The sequence below is a fragment of the Aphidius gifuensis genome, linkage group LG6, assembly GCF_014905175.1.
Source record: "Aphidius gifuensis isolate YNYX2018 linkage group LG6, ASM1490517v1, whole genome shotgun sequence".
In the NCBI taxonomy this organism is placed as follows: domain Eukaryota; kingdom Metazoa; phylum Arthropoda; class Insecta; order Hymenoptera; family Braconidae; genus Aphidius; species Aphidius gifuensis.
In genome coordinates, this window is record NC_057793.1 from 16,062,484 (window position 1) to 16,078,450 (window position 15,967).

Here is a 15,967-nt window from a genome sequence, read left to right on the forward strand (position 1 = left end):
TTTTGCAAGCTAATGAAACTTTTTCCTGGCATTCCATGATGTTCCTTAGAACCTGTCAAAACCCTCCTGCCCCACATATCATGTGATGGCCTATTATCTCATTTTTCTTATAATAATTTTTGAGATTATTTAAATAAAATATACACAATCATTAGTCGTTGATTGTGTCCAATAAATATGAATAAATTCATGAAATTACATATTATGTTGACATATTGCTTTTGGGCGCAAAATATGTGTACAATGGCGGATTAGGCAAAATGGCGTCAGTAAAATAGTTTAAAAAGTGAAATGTAGAGGCGCTTTTAATGTATGATACATGGCGTATGATAATGAAGATGTATGATACTGTATGATACAGTGTATGATACTGCTGTATGATACACCGGTATCATACCTACCCAACACTGACTATCACAGCCAATGGGACATGTTCCATTTTTTCGTGCAAGAACTTCATGAGATTTCTATAGCGTGGAGACACCGCTTTATCTTCAGTCATTGTGTTTACTTTGTTTATTTAATAATTTTTTTCCACACACAAGAATAAATTACTAATGAATAATAACAAAAGAAAGCGAAAAAACTAAAAAAAAAGAAAAAAGAAATAAATAGTAAACTTTAGTTAGTTTCTTCAAATGACCGCACTACTCTAGCACTTACTTGCATACGCTTAGTGCAGGGCTCTATATACTTGGTTGGCACGATTATGGAAAATAAAAAACTGAAATATAGAATCGTTTGGGAATGTTTTAGGAACGTTTGGGAAATGGTCCTCATAATTTGGGAATGCATAGTGTTACGTACCAAGTTGAAAAATTAAAATTTAACTATGAAATAACAAGAAAAAGAAAGAATATGTAAAATCAAAATTAAATAACCAAATAATCATAGAATAATTAAAATAAATCAACTTGGTATTTCACGTTAAAATTAAAAATCCTCTTATTTTGTTATTCCCTACAGGGTAACGGGTTAGGAGGGAATGTGTATGATTGTAGATGTACCTTGATGTAAGAATAATCCGAAACAATTGTTGAGAGCGTGTCAATCTGGATGGTCGCCTGTTGATGTTTGTAGTCTCGAATAATCCAAACGGTAAAATAAACTCGAAGCACAGAAAACAACACCCCGGAGAAATGTCACAGTCAATAATTTTTATATAGGATTAGGGAAGGTTAAATAACACAGGAAATAATAATTTATCACAAGAATTAATTAGTTTAAATTCACTCGAAAAATGTTATTTATTTAAAACGTAAAAGTTCAATTGATTTTATTTAATTTTTATCAGATGTAATTGATTTAATTTTAATTTTTAATTTTTAATTTAGTTTCAATGATTTGAATAGAACGAAAGTTGTCGCAAGAGTGACGCTCCTTAATATTAAAAATAAAATTATTCCCATAAAAATTTAATTATTAGGTAGGGATGAAAAGTGGTGCCATTTCTTGAACCAATCAGATACAATGGTTCCCATAGTAGTCAGCATATTCAATTTGTTTAAACAATTTAATAAATAATAATCTAGCAACTTCAACGGATGTGGCGTCTCGCGTTGCAGAGGTGACTTTGAAAACTGCTTACCAAAATTTATATAAAAAAAAGAAAAAAATAAAAACGCAAAATTTGAATTTAATTCCGTGTGAAAATAAAAAAATAAAAAAAGAAAATTTTTATTGCTTGATCAGCATCCGTTGAATTTAATAAATTATTATTTATTATCGATTATTAATTATTATTTATACCAAGACGTAACAATAGTTTAACTAATAATTAATAATTAAAGAATGGGTTAAAATTCACTAAATGTATGCGCACAAGCTTATTGCGCATAGAGCATCACTTACACTGCAGCACCCGTATTCAGAGGATGTTCTCATTAGGGCGTTTTTTTTCTGATGGTGACGTTTGTGGAGCTTTTCTATGTGAAATCTATATAAAAAAAATTTTGTCAAGCGCCATCAGCGGAAAAAAAAAGCCCTAATGAGAACAATTTTGCCCCGTGAATACGGGTGCAGTCCGATTCACGGGGGAAAATTTTTTACAATTTAGGGCTTTTTTTTGCCGGTGATGGCGCTTGTAAAATTTTTTTTATATAGATCTCCCATACAAAAGCTCCACTCCAGTGGTGCTATTCTTGATCCCGCAGTCCAATTCGCATGGCATTACAATTTAGGGCTTTTTTTCACCACTCACGGCGCTTGTGAAGTTTTTGTCTGTAAAATCTATATAGAAAAAATTTTTACAAGCGCTATCAGCGGCAAAAAAAAGCTCTAAATTGTAAAAAATTTGCCCTGTGAATTGGACTGCCTTATTGCAGTCGATGACAAGAAATGTTAGTCGCGATAGAAAAATATGAAGGTGCTTGTTATTGCTTTCATGTAAATTCTACCTTATTTTTACTTTTGCATACGACTATAGCAGCTTCACATGAAAGCAACAACAAGCGACTTCATGTTTTTCTATCGCGACAAACATTTCTTGTCGGCGAATCGTTATTGCGGGACCCGCAATAACTCCCGCAATACGGGACCAAGAATAGCACCCCTGGATAGCTATTCTCGACATAATTATCCCCTGTACCGTGGATAACATGAAAATGCTCGAAAGCGATATAGTCGTTTGATGGAAACCATTGAAAAAGATACAAATAAAGCCATAAATTAAGGTGAATTTCCACAAAATAGTTATCCCTGTCGCTGGGGATAACTGAGGGGATAATTATGTCGAGAATAGCTATCCAGGAGACCGAACTTGCATAGAAAAAGGTATCTGGCGTGGGTCGGTATGTGTCGTCTAAACATGAGGGCGCTAGTGAGACTGCCGATTTTTCAACTTGGTTGTGTGTGTGAAAATGCGTTTTCAAATAATAATAAATGGAAAACTAAATTATTTTTTATTTCATTATTAAATAATGCGCAATTATAATTAAATCCTCAACAATATTTGCTATAATCAATTAAAATAATTATGGCGAAAATAGCAAAGAATTAATTTTAGATAACTTATTAATAACCAAATAAATTATTTTATAATCAAGATCAATTCGTCAGCCATTTAGCACAATAATTTTAATTTCATATAGAAAATATTGCTGAGGAATTAATTTAAATTATAAATTAATTTATTTGGTCACATTTTTTCCGCAGCAAAATTTGCCAATACATTTTTAATTAAGTAATTATGGCAAATGCTGCTGAAGGAAAGAATGTAAGCAGATAAATCAATTTATAATCTAGATTTCCCAGGGGAAAATCATCAGATCAAATTTTATCTGGTATATTCAATCAAATCTTATCTGAGCCAGATCAATCTAGATCAGATTTGATCTGCCAATTTTTTCCGGGTAATTCCACAGCCATTTGACACAATAACTTTAATTTAATATAGAAAATATTGCTGAGGGTTTAATCTAGACTAATAAATAATTTATTTGGTTACATCCTTTCTTTAGCTATTTTTGCCATAATTAATTTATTAAAAAGCTATTAGCAAATGTTGTTAAGAAAAGGATATAACCGAATAAATTAATTCTTAGTCTAGATTGATTTCTCAGCATATTTTACTATATTAAATTTAAATTATTGTGCCAAATGGCTGAGAAATCAATCAAGAGTAAGAATTAATTCATTTGGTTACATCCTTCCCTGAGCCATTGCCAATAGCTCTTTAATTTCTTTTGGCAAATATAGCTAAGGAATCATTTTAGATTTCTAATTAATGTATTCGAATTTATTCTTTCCTTAGCTATATTTGCAATAATTATTATTATAAAAAAAAAAAATTATTTTTTCATTTATCACAAGAAGACTAGAAATACAGGAGGACTTACTCCCTATCCTCTGAGATAAATTCCAGTTAGAGGTCGCCGAATGAGGGCGTTAGTAATTAAGGTGCGATTATCAAGTTTTAATGTTAATACAACATACTCTGACAAACACTAATAGAGCATATACACATGATGTTTGTCAGAGTATGTTTGTATTGTGCGCATTGTAAAAAAAAAGCGATACAAGTCGCGCACGTTACCCGGGTACTACTAGCGCCCCTCAATTATGCGGCGACCACATAGCGGAACGGTTTTTTGAGGCAAGTTCGTCCTCCTGTATTTCTAGTCTTCTTGATTTATCATCATTTGTACACGCATTTTCACACACACAACCAAGTTGAAAAGTCGGCAGTCTCACTAGCGCCTTCATGATTCGGCGTCACCTACCATCCCATCTGAAATACCCAAGTTTGGTCTCCTGTTCTCTAGTCTTCATGTTCCGTGCATACGCTCGGTGAGAAAAGTGAGCGAACACATCTATTGTAGTCTTCTTGTTCGGAACCATGAAGAATAGAGAACAGGAGGACGAACTCCATAAGCTAAAATGTGTACAACAATCGACTGGTGAATTAGTTTTAAAATTTATAGAAAGAGGGCGAAATAGCGTTCTTGAACCATCCAACTGACAGCTGCTGAGTGTGTGTTGCTGTTTATTAACGTTTATTATTATTAATTATTAAATAAAGTGATCATTTTAATTATTTATTATTTTTTTTCAAAATAATAAATAAAAATAATAAGATTTATAATAAAAAAATTAATAATGTCAACAACACAAAATCGATTGAATGCACAGTTTTTTTGAATAATAGGTTGAATAAAAATCTTACAATATCTAGTAAGAAAAATTTGTCGTTCGTGAAGGTATATGGTAGTAATTGAAATTTAAAATATATTTGTTAAAAGTTATCAAATATATCGTTTAATGAAAAAAACATTAATTTCACATTTGATATGAACAACAATGATAAATAAACATAAACATTGCACCTACACATGTAAAGATACCGTTTCATATATTATCACACGTACGTAACTACAAACAATTAAAAGTTGTCCAAGCTCTGAAGCAGAGCATCCTATCGGCCAAAATAGAACTAATTCACCTTTTTGCTTTTGTAGCGTTTTTGGCTCGATAGCCCCATTTAAGTTCGTCCTCCCGTTCTCTATTCTTCATGTTTGAAACTTGACCCTGAAATGATTTAGTTTACCCTGAGGTGTGTTCGTTCACTTTTCACACCGAGCGTATGCACGGAGCGTATGCAAGGAAGCGCTAGCGTTTTGCGGTCATTTGAAGAAACTGTAGTAACTAAAATTTACTATTTATTTATTGCTATTCGTTTTTTCCAGTTCTTTCGCTCTCTTTCATTATTATTAATTGGTAATTTGTTCTTGCGTCTGAGAAAAAATTATTAAATTAACAAAATAAACACAATGACTGAAAATAACGAATGTTCTAGTAAATTTTAGTTACTAAAGTTTCTTCAAATGACCGCAAAACTCTAGCGCTTCCTTGCATACGCTCCGTGCATACGCTCGGTGTGAATAGTGAACGAACACACCTCTGGTGGAAATAATTTTGACAAAATTTGTCAAATAATTATGAGAAATTCTGACAAAATTTGGCAAATTTAGTCAAATTTTGAGAGGAAATTGAGACTCCTCAATTTACGACAATTACGGACCAACTAATTTTTTCAAATTCTGGCAGAACTTGACAAAATTATTTTACGAATTTTGTCAAATTAAGGCCAAATTTTGCTAAAATTATTTGAATCGGAAAAAAGAAAAAAACCTAGTTATGTTAACTGCTATTATTATGTACCCAATTTCCGACAGTTTGTATATCATTTTTACAAGTTTGAAGCAGTGTCTCGACGCTATAGAGATCTCATGCAGGTTCTTGCAGCAAGATCTTGCACGAAAAAATGGAACATGTCTTATTGGCTGCGATAGTCAGTGTTGGGTAAATGGGCGATTTTTCGAGTTATTTACACTACATGTAATTTACATGTAATTTACGTAAAAAACGTAAATAATGTAAATAACCCATACCTAGCCCTACCTGACGCCAAATAACCTGTTGTTGTAAACAACAAAAAAAACATGTCAATGTCATCTAGGGGTGTCCCTTTTCCGGTTTTTAAAAGTGAACACATAAAAAGCGCACACATCCAAAAGTGGCTCGTTTATAAGTGTACACATAAAAAGTGAACACAGGCCCCTAGATACTTTTATTTTTTTATATTACTAGGTGACGGCACGATTCACATTTTCAGCAACTACATCAAAATACATATATGACTTTACAGTTTATAAAACAATAAAATTAAATTATTATCGAATAATATATAACTTATTTTGATGTAGTTGCTGAAAATGTGAATCGTGCCGCCATCTTCAAAAGAATCAAGACACTAAAAAAAATCTGTTTTACCTAGTAATATAAAAAAATAAAAGTATCTAGGGGCCTGTGTTCACTTTTTATGTGTACACTGCAGTCCAATTCACAGGGCAAATTTTTTACAATTTAGGGCTTTTTTTTGCCGCTGATGGCGCTTGTAAAAATTTTTTTTATATAGATTTTACATACAAAAGCTTCACAAGTGCCGTGAGTGGTGAAAAAAAGCCCTAAATTGTAATGCCCTGTGAATTGGACTGCTGATAAACGAGCCACTTTTGGATGTGTGCGCTTTTTATGTGTCCACTTTTGGCTGTGTTCACTTTTAAAAACCGGAAAAGAGACACCCCTCATCTAGCTTTTTTGTGAGAATAAATACAATAATAGATAAATGAACGGACGATCATAATTATTAGATGAGTTTATAGAATATAGTTCATCATAATATTCTAATCAATAGCATAAACAAAAAAATTTAGTAATATGTGTGCCAAAAAAAGAAAAGTTACTAAAAAACTTAAAAAATAAGCAGAATTTTTGCATATTAATTTTTTTAATAATTACGATTATTTAACTGAATGTGAATAAATTTATCGTTTTTTTAATTAACTTGAAAATGACTTACAATACATTTTCGGCTAGTCTCATGATTGAAAAATTTTATACGACCTTGCATGAACCAAGAATTTTATATTAATATTACACAAGAAAAAAATAATAATTTTTTTGTATCAGATATTTATTGATTACATGTTATATAATTATTTGGTGTTCTGTAGAAAAAGTTATGATATCTTTATATTATCTTTAGTTAATTATTAAAATATTAATTATCTGTTAAGCACAAAAAATTATAGTTGAGCCAAATTTTTATTCAGCTATTAAAAATATTTATATATTTGTATTTAACGACGTTTAGTATTATTTTTATTTAAACAACTATAGAATACGTCTTAAGTACAGTCTTTCGGTTTTAAAAAGTCACAAGTAACATTGAATGAAATAAAATAATAATGAGATCGAATAAAATTAATAATTTATAATTTTTATATTAAAATTGTTTACAATTTTAACACCTGATATTGTTTACAATTTTTTTAAAATAACAAAAGAACAAGTTTATGCTCATTATAAAATATAATAATAATAAGAATAACAACAAATAACAATAAACATCGAGAGTAATGAAAACATTTAACATATGTTTGAAAAATGGCTACGAAATACATAGTTCTAGACTCTCCACGGCGAGGCGCGCAAGTCGTGTAATTTACCATGTACAAAACAAGGTGTAAATGTAAATTACATTGTAAAGTACAATGGGTTTCATACCTACCCATCACTGCACCCGTATTCTCAGGGCAAATTTTATACAATTTAGGGCTTCTTTTTACCACTGATGGCGCTTATAAAATTTTTTTTATATAGATATTACAAATAAAAGCTCCACAAGCGCCACCGGTGGATGAAAAAGCCCTAAATTGTAATGCCCTGTGAATACGGGTGCTGGCGATATACTTGCAAGGCTTTTAAAGGCTTATTTCCACCAAAATTCTAGTAATTATCTAGTGATGAAAGATCTTGCAAGCATTTCTATAGCGTGGAGACAACGCTTAACACATATCATCTATAGAAATAAGTCTATGGGTGCATTCCTTTAATAAAAAATTTTTTTTCGTTTTGCAATTTCGCCCTGTAATACCGGCCAAAATTTTATAAGAAAAAGCTGTTTCGTGTAGTGGCAGTACTGGCACATGACATTATTTTTTTTGGCTTCCAATTATTAGATGGATAACTGTTCAATGTTTATATCAAACTGAAATAAATAGAAAATTGACTTGTTGTGATTGTTTGTTATTGTCACATAGCTCATACCACACATTATCGTAAACTGTAAAGCCTGGAATATTGCATAGAGAAATTTATTACTTTTGTCGTTTTTTCTGTTTCTAGTTTTTAGTCGGTATTACAGGGCGAAATTGCAAAACGAAAAAAAATTTTTTATTAAAGGAATGCACCCTATCTGTTCAATATTACTATATGAGTGATGGATATATGATTTTCTTTATATACTAACAGAACACAGGGTTGCCAGGTTGTGCGATTTACCGCCAATTTGGCCCTTCGGCAACAATTTTGGCGAGACGTTTTTAACGTTGGCGAGATGGCGATTATTTGGCGATTCATCACATAATCTGGCGATGTAGTGGCGATCAGCCCTCTAGGGGTAGCTAGAAACTTTTTTTTGATTTTCAGCTTTACCGGCAACCACCACTTTCTTACTTGGTGGCGCTTGGTGATGTTATAATTTTTTGGTAAACTGGCCTGCACCCGTATTCACGGGGCAAAATTGTTCTCATTAGGGCTTTTTTTTCCGCTGATGGCGCTTGACAAAATTTTTTTTTTATATAGATTTCACATAGAAAAGCTTCACAAACGCCACCATCGGAAAAAAACGCCCTAATGAGAACAGCCTCTGAATACGGGTGCTGTACAGTGTTGGGTTTGTATAATACCGCGGTATCATACCGGTCGTAAACCTCGGTATAATACCGGTATTATACCGCGGAGGTTTCATACTTTCATACTTTCATACCTAGAGTGGGTATAAGTGCACTTAAGTGCTTATACCCACTCTATTCATACCACGTTAGTAGCGCCATCTGTAGGAATTTTTCGTATATTACGTCACACACCATTTTGAATTGCTCATAATTTAAATTTAAGAATATCATTCCTTTAATTATAGCATAATAGTAATAATCTTCATCCTTTTCTCAGACTTTTGTCAGTAGTAATAAATTTATTGAATATATTAAAAACTATTGACAAATGTCTAAGGAAAGGATGAAGCTTACCTGTTAATTTCTTTGGCTCAATTAATTCTTTATAAATCAATATGTGGCAACACCCTTCCTTAGTTATTTTTTCCATAGTTTTTTACTTTTTTATTTATGTAAAAACCTATTGGAAAAATGTCTATGGACAGAATGTTGTTTACATGTTAATTCATAAAATATTAATTTAGCCAAAGAAATTAATATGCAGGCAACATCCTTTCCGTAGCTAATACTTTTCCCATAGCTTTTTATTAATTTAAACAAATAAAAAGCTATAAGGAAAATGGTAGCTAAGGAAAGGAAGTTGTCACATGTTAATTTATACGAAATTAATTTTGACAGAGAAATTAACATGCAGGCAACATCCTTTCCTTGGATAATATTTTTCCCATAGCTCTTTATTTATTTAAATAAAAAAATGGTCATAGGAAAAATGGTAGCTGAGGAAAGGATGTTGCCTGCATGTTAATTTCTTTGGCAAAATTAATTTCGTATGAATTAACATGTGACAACTTCCTTTCCTTAGCTACCATTTTTCTTATGACCATTTATTTATTTAAATAAATAAAGAGCTATGGGAAAAATATTATCCAAGGAAAGGATGTTGCGTGCATGTTAATTTCTCTGGCAAAATTAATTTCGTAAAAATTAACATGTGACAACTTCCTTTCCTTAACTACCATTTTCCCTATAGCTTTTTATTTATTTAAATAAATAAATGGTCATAGAAAAAAACGGTAGCTAAGGAAAGGATGTTGCCTGCATGTTAATTTCTTTGGCAAAATTAATTTCGTATGAATTAACATGTGACAACTTCCTTTCCTTAGCTACCATTTTTCCTATGACCATTTATTTATTTAAATTATAATAAAAAGCTATGGGAAAAATAGTAGCTAAGGAAAGGATGTTAATTACTTTGGCTGAATTAATTCTTTAGAAATTAACAGGAAAGCTACATCCGTTTCTTAGCCATTTGTCAATAGCTTATTATCTGTTCAAATAAATTAAAATACATTACTGTTGTTGTTTTTATAATCAAATATTGTTCATATTATTTGTTTATTCTGTAATACATCTATTAATATATCAACAAAAAATTTGACATTCGAGAGTTTTATGCTGGTATGGTAGACAATTTTGATGCCATAGGGGGCGTTCCTGAGTTTCATACTTTCATACTTTCATACCGGTTTAATACTTTCATACCGGTATGAAAGTATTAAACCCAAAAATCGACCATTTACCCAACACTGTCATACACTAGAGTGGGTATAAGTGCTTATACCCACTCTATCATACACTTTATGTAGTATGATACGTATGATTGTATAATACCCCGAAAATTGTCGAATTACCCATCACTGGTTGGTACAGCTAATGACACCCTGGTGAAAATAATTTGGCGGATTATGTCATAATATGGCATAATATGACATAATCTGACATAATATGACAAAATATGCCATATTCCGACAAAATCAATTTGCCAGAAAATGGCATATTCTGGCATCCAAAAATCATGTAAGAATATGCCATATTCTGACATATTCTGACATATTCCGACAAAATTCATAAGCCAGAAAATGTCATATTCTGGCATCCAAAAATTATATAAGAATATGTCAGAATATGTCAGAATATGGCATATTCTGACAACTAAAAAGTTTGTAATGGCAAAATCATTTTGATAATAGTTTTTTTAGTAAATAATATTTTTTTCTCGGTCACGTCGTTGTTTTAATTATGTGACTTTGTTATTAAATTATTATGCAAGAAATTTTTCGAGTGATACCATTTTTATTACATTTCTTCTTGTACATTGCTTTTCGAAGTTTCTCGCATGTGGTCATATCTCACAACTAGTTCTTATATGTACGATATGGATCCATCATATTCATATCCAAAAAATATGACGATATAATAATACAAAAATTTAAAGAATCAATGTTTCCCGTAATTGTTCAAAAGAAGTAAAAATGAATAATGCGTAAAAAGTTATGTTTAATAAATATGAGAAATTCGCCAGATGCCATAAAATGCCATAAAAGTTGCGGCGGATTATGCCATATTATGACATAATGTGCCATAAATTGCTATAAAAAGTTGGCGGATTATGTCATATTATGGCATAATATGCCATAAAAAGTTGGTAAATTATGTCATATTATGACATAAAATACCATAAATTGACGTTAAAAAATGGCGCATTATGTCATAATATGACATAATATGGCATAATCCCCAAAAAAAAATCTTGTAAGAATTTGTCGGAATTTGTCGGAAGTCCAAATAACCTTAGAAATTCCGGCATTTTCCGACAAATTCTGAAAAGTAATAATGACAGAAGATGTCAGATTATGTCATATTATGCCATAATATGTCATAATATGCCATAATTTTCCTGTCATTTGATGGCATATTACGACATAATCCGCCATATTATTTTCACCAGGGCATGACGAAAATACTTGATGTTATTAATTCGCTAGTAAAAACTATAATAACTTGGCGACATAAATAATAAGAGTTCTTTGTGGTCATGATGTGTTTTTGTTTTCTTAATCTTAATGTAAACAGTTCGACAAGCTTTCAGAAAAAAACGAATGAGATGAAATACACAAAATGAATAAGCGAGAGGTGATATATGAAAATAGATCTATTAAAAAGAAACAAACACATATATTGCTGAACACGTGTATTTTTTTTTTGTTTTCAAAATGATACAATCAGAAACCTTCATTAGTTTTTTATATAAAATTATCAATATGGATTTAATTGTTTCTTTTAACAAATATAGCTATATATTGATAATTTTTTATTAATTTATCATGTAATAATTATTTTTTTTTAATCATTATTATTTTCAATATACAGTTATATTAATAATATATTTCTAATTATAGTGCATATTCTAAATTTGAAGTCTTTTAAAGAAGATGAATATTTGGAATTGAAAAATAAATGCTCGAAGTTTTTTGTTCATAAAATATTTCAATTTTATATTTTATTTTTATTATCATTTTGATTACAAAATTACAAAATAGATAAATAGTTAATTATATCAAATGACAAATAATAATTTTTTAAAATACGAAAATAAAATGTTAAATAAATATTTTTTAATTTTTTAAAAGACATTAAAAAGCTTTCAATAAGTAATATATCATTCCAATTATATGTGTGCTCATACATCCCTACTCTATTTCCCCTCCATTGAAATAATATTATTTTTTTTTTTTATAGATCTACATTATCATTTTTCTGTGACTTTATCTTTCACGTTTGGCTACGTAGCATGGTAGAAATACTACAGGTATGGCAGTGCGCAGCCTGGTTTGGCCGCTGTGAATCGACCAATCAAAAGGTCGCCTTCTCGCCACAAAAATGGAAGACTTTATGCGCGCGCGATACAAATTTGTTAAGAAAATTTTCAAGTTTTTTTTAAATTTTTCAAAAGTTATCATATTTATTCAACTAGATTTGGTATATTTTATAATGATTCACATACATCAATAATAAAAATTAATTATTTATATTAAATAAATGAATCCAAGTATAATAAATACAACACAACCTCTATTGTTTGTGGCATCAAAAAAAACAACAACAATGAAAATATTATAATTTATTTGTTAAACTGTCTTGGTTTTTTTATTTTTTTGATTTTTTATAAACATGCTCCACATATATTTATTAGTATTTACAACAATATAAAAAATAGTTGTCAAAACAGTATGTTAGAGAGAGAGGATCTTATAATAGAGATTGCGTGTTAGAAAGAAAAGCAAAACAGCTCGATGGCGCGTTCTTGATTGGTTGAAAAAATAAGGCTGCGCAGAACGCGACGAAAAAAGCATGGACTACTGCCATACCTGTAGTACTTCTACCATGGCTACGTAGTACCCATTTATAAAGTAAGCTCGAGATGACGCAAAAACTAGTGAATTATAAAACTATCGGCGTGGGACCTCTCAGTGTTCTCTCTGATAAACAACGAAGGTGTGCTTAATGTGTCATTGCACTTGGTTTATCATGTGTTTGCTATTGTTGGAGCCCACTTGAATAATGTAGAACAACAAGAAGAAGTAGATAAACATAGAATATTACGTATTTATAATATGAGAAGAAATAATATGATTAGTAAAGTATCCAATCCATTTGATACGTTAGATGACAGAACTTTATTTAAATTATTTTAGGGAACTTACAATTTACAAAATAATGCGATGAAACAAATTATAAACTGTCCTTCTACAAAAGAAAAAAAATTCATAAATATCCTAATAATGATAGGTTACCAAAACAAGTTTTTTTTCGAAGATCATATTAATATTGCTTTCTCTTATACTAATTCATCATTTTTTCCAAATTTTATTTTCAAGCTTGAGTCAGTATGGCTCTAATCGCTCCAATTATTCACAATAGACATACTGACAATAGACATACATATGTCATAACTCATAAAGTCATAATCATATACATACATAGTACATACATATGATCGATGTGAACTCCAACGTAACACAAAAAAATGAGCTCTCTGACTCTAGTCATGAATTACATTCAGCATAGAGGTTTGACAAGAAGTTTTTCAAGCGCTGCCATCGGAAAAAAAAGCCCTAAAGCAGTGTTGGGTAGGTAAGATACCGTGTAAGATACTGTATCTTACATCATCGGTTTCATACATCGAGGTATCTTACATTGCATTCCCAGCGCCTTCTACGAATAAAAGTGGAACCTTCGTGCTACAATTTTTTTTCATTCGATAAATACATGTAATTCATTTATTAAATAAATAAAAATTCCAAAAACAAGCAGTAGCTAAGGAAAAGATGTAGCTAAGGAATTAATGTTGCTTAAAAAAGAATTTCTTTGGCAACTGTAATTCCTTAGCTCCATCTTTCCCTTAGCTACTATTTTTCCTTGGGATTTTTATTTATTTAAAAAACTAGTTATTTAAAATTAAAGCAACATTAATTCCTTAAAATATAATTTTTTGGCAACATTAATTTCTTAGCTACATCTTTTTCTTAGCTACTGCTTTTCCTTGGACATCTTAATTTATTTAATAAATAAAATTACATGCATTTTATTTTTTAAATAAATAAAAATCCCAAGTTAAAATAGTAGCTAAGGAAAAGATGGAATAAGAACCAGTTATAAAAAAGTCTTTAAGCAACATTAATTCCTTAGCTACATTTTTCCCTTAGCTACTGCTTTTTCTTGGACATTTCCATCTTTTAAAAATAAAATGACATGTATATTATTTATTTAATAAATAGAAAATGTCCGAGGAAAAGCAGTAGCTAAGGAAAGGATGGAGCTACGAAATTAATGTTGCCAAAAAATTATGTTTCAAGCAACATTAATTATATAAAAATTTGTAGAATTTTTAAACTCTCTATATATAATTATATACAACTTTATACGGTTATATACAGCTATATATAATTTTATAAAGTTATATATAAATGTGTACAAAGTTGTGAACGATTTGTGTATAAGTATATATAATTATATAAAGCTATATATTTCTATATGTAGCTGTATAAAGTTTCATATAGTTTTATAAAAGTATATAAACTTGTATATGAATATACGAAGATATTTTTACCCAAGGAACGATCGTTATAAAGGTATATAAAGTTATATATAGTTATATACAATTGTATGAAGATATATACAATTGTATATGACTATATATAACTTTATATACCTTTATAAGGTTATATATAGCTATATATAGCAGTATAAATAAGTTTTATACATGTACAGTTTTATATAATTATATTAACCTTTATAGAACATAATATTTATAAATTAGTGAACCAAAGTTACATATAATAATATAGAGCGAGTTCATATATTCGCTGGCTTCTTTAATTGGAATAATGTGTTCTATTCGGATTCCAACAGCATCATGAACGAAAAATGATAGGTTACTATCGAAAAAAAGGTCAATAAGTATAATAAGTATGTAAGCAAAGAAGGTATAATAAGGTAAATAGAGTTTACACGGAAAAAAAATTTCATCAAATTTTACTATGCTGCTACATTAACAAAGAACTATCTTTTGACTATTAAAAAATTTACTATCATTTTAACGAAAAAAAACAATTGTAGTCTTGAAAAATTAAAATGTACCATAGCAATTTTCTTACGTTTTTTTTTGCTATTTCCCGATGAAAAAATTACAACGCATAAAGAAATTTTTACAGAAACCAAATTTAAAATAATCCAGCCTAAAAATTACATTGCAGCATAGCAAAAAATATTTTTTTTTTTTTTGCTTTGTATATTTATAAAATTTACTCTGCTGTTGTGGACAAAATTAAAATGATCCTCTGAAAATTTACAATGTCGCATAGTAATTTTAATAACTTAATAACATATTTAAAATTACAATGGGGCATAGCAAATTGATGACGGACTCAGAAATGTCAACTGCCCCCACTTTTTAGTCGACTGCGCAGGCGTGACTTTTGCTTGTTGATGTAAAGCAAATAAATTTTTGTATTCACATGCGTTATCGTGGCGCATCGGGTACTGCGTCGGGTTGGTAACCGAAAGGTATGGGGTTCAAGTCCTGAGCATGGACAGTTTTTTATGTCTAAATTTTGCGTTTGACCATTTTAAAATACAGTTACATATACATTTATACAATTTTATATACCTTTATACACTTGTATAAAATTTTATAAAAGTAATAGTTATTGATCTTTATATAAAACTTTATACAATTGTATGAAGTTTTATATCATATAGTTATATAAAGTTTTATACAACCTGTTATATATAGCTTTATAAATAAAGTGGCAATATAAAACCATATATAACTTTATACAACTTTATAAAATTCTATATAATTATATAAAGTTATATATAAATTTCGT